Here is a 2,491-nt window from a genome sequence, read left to right as displayed (position 1 = left end):
CTTCCAAAGGAAGCCAAACTTAGAGCCGTATAATTTGGCTAAGGTTGTTCTCTCGAGTGGTGAAAACGAGCTAAGTGTTGACAATAATATCTATTAAATTCAAATAGCATACATAATTATACCAAGTACAAAAAGACACCGATCACTTAAAAAAAGCAAAACTAAAAAAATTTCCTCCTAATGATTTGTCATTGATCTCAAAGACTATAAAATAAGCAGCAGGGACATATATTATATACCACCAAGTTTTTTTTTTTCTTTTTAAATATTTCTCTGATACCTTTTCTTCTCATCTTTTATACTCACCCCTTCACCACTTTCTTCTGTCTCTCCCCCCACCCCCCACCCCACCAAGCTAGCCAAAAATGAAGATTTCAGCAAGAACAAGAAGAAGATGAAGCTCGGTTTTCATGGCAATGGAAGGAGACGTCCAAAGGGATCGCATTGATCCCATTTCACTTTCAAACCAATATATACACACACACACACATATATATATATAGACACAGAGAGAGAGAGAACTGCGGATCATGCTATCCCTCTGGACATCTCCTTCGTTAGCTTCCAATATCCGAAGATCTGATTCTAGATAACATCGTACGCCGCCGATGTTTACCAAGAACAACAACAAGTAAGTGAATTATGGTTTTCCAGTTTTTACTGTCATCGTCGTCTGTCATATGTTGGGTACCATTGAAACGTGACGCTAATTGCTATATAGATAAAAAAAAATTGTGCCTCTGATACTAATAACTTTTGACATAGTAATAAACGCTTGATTCATTGTCAGTCATCTTATCGATCCAAACGGAAAACTGTGCGTGAAACGGATTAGGATTTTTGTACTAGAAACCGAAAGAGTGCAGAGGTTGTTTCATCTGTAGAATCAGTGAAACAACCTACGAGTTCTTTCATTTCTGACCTTCTGTCACCCAATAGTTTTTACTGTGATGAGATTTTTTTTTATTTTTTTATTTTATTTTATTTTTTTGCTTTGGTTAATAGAAAAATTGTATTTTTGATTAGGTTTTGTCGTCAAACTTCACATTTATATTACTCCAGAAGTGGACAAATTAAAGAAGGATGATTTACTCATTTTAATATATACATGGGATCAGATATAGGAGATCTGCGGCTTTGAGGAGTCTTATCTGGCACAAATAAATTAGTTTTTGTGTGTGATATTAGTTGACGGGTAGATAAAATTTATGATCTGACCAAAAAGAATATTGGGGATCCGCTTCTTGATTGAAAGAAAATGAAAAACAGAAAAAATTTTGGCATAATTTTCTGGGTTTGCTATAGCTAGCTAAAACATTATGAGTTGTCAACCCAGACAAATACACATGTATTTTAGTGTACTGTGGTCCCTAAGTTTGAATTCCCTCTCATCACTTGGGCAAAAGTTCTATGATTCGTTCTATTTACTAAAATTCAGCCATGATGATTCTTGTCAATACCTAGCCTTATCAATTGAGTACTTCAAATAATGGTGGCAAATTTTTCTCGTCATCCTAAAAAAAATCCAAGGAATGTAATACTCCGTAGTAGTTTTGATGCCAAAAGAGATTGATAGATGGATAGAATAAAAATAATTTAGGGTTAGAGCTAAGTCTCGGCCAGTCAACATCTAAGTCAATCGTCATCATATCCTAACTGTACTTAATTTGTTATAACTGAAATGAGATTTCTTATGATTTTTAACAACTTTGACAATTGTTATAAAAAAAAAAAAAAAAGTGACGGGGTCAATGACATAATTTTTGGAGCCATGGTTGCATGATGTGTATGATACTTTAATTTTGGGCAAAGGAAATTGCCTTCTACATATGTTAGGTGAATGAATACTCTAAAGCCGGAAACTTTTGATCATTTGTGACTCAACTAAAAAAAATCACCTTTATTAGATAAAAGCAAGTAACTTTTTACTTAGAATGTCCCTCTTTTTGGAGTAACAGAAAAATCTGTAACCATTACTTAAAAATGTGTACTTAGTAAATCATATAGGAGAAATAAATCCTACTGAAAAACGATGAAGTTAAAAGTCAAAAGAAAAAAAGGAGTTTCAAAGATATAATGGCAATCCCTAGAATTCCTTTCTCCCATCTCTTTCAACCCCAAAAGCCAGAAGTGATAATGATTATTATCAATATTGAAAGCTTCAATTCGAAGTTGAATTTGTTTACACAGTTCAAGAAAATTGGAGAGACACTGTGATCTGATCTCTTTCTCTCTCTTTGGTCAATTATGTGTAAAAGCCAATCTACCTGCATTAAGAGTAGTACTAGTGCAAACTCACATGCAGCTAGTAATGGCTTGTTTTGGAATCCAATGAAGTGAGGATTCAAGAAAGACTATATCTAGTAGTACAACTCTTATTGCTTGTCTAATAATATATAGAATACTTATATTTATGCAATATATATATATATATATATATATATATATATATATATATATATATATATATATATATATATATATATTTTGT

At 32.6% G+C, this 2,491-nt stretch overlaps 1 long non-coding RNA gene across 1 annotated transcript in view; it reads left to right on the top strand.

Moving 5' to 3' along the window:
- The first annotated feature begins 316 nt into the window (after positions 1 to 316).
- LOC116014089 overlaps positions 317 to 2,491 on the top strand; it is a 3,831-nt gene continuing 1,656 nt past the window's right edge. Inside the window, exon 1 of the long non-coding RNA XR_004097340.1 lies at positions 317 to 631. This is a non-coding gene — a long non-coding RNA (uncharacterized LOC116014089). The remainder of the gene's footprint in view (positions 632 to 2,491) is intronic.

This window comes from Ipomoea triloba, chromosome 3 (genome assembly GCF_003576645.1).
Source record: "Ipomoea triloba cultivar NCNSP0323 chromosome 3, ASM357664v1".
NCBI lineage: Eukaryota > Viridiplantae > Streptophyta > Magnoliopsida > Solanales > Convolvulaceae > Ipomoea > Ipomoea triloba.
This window is presented reverse-complemented; position numbering and strand designations above follow the sequence as displayed.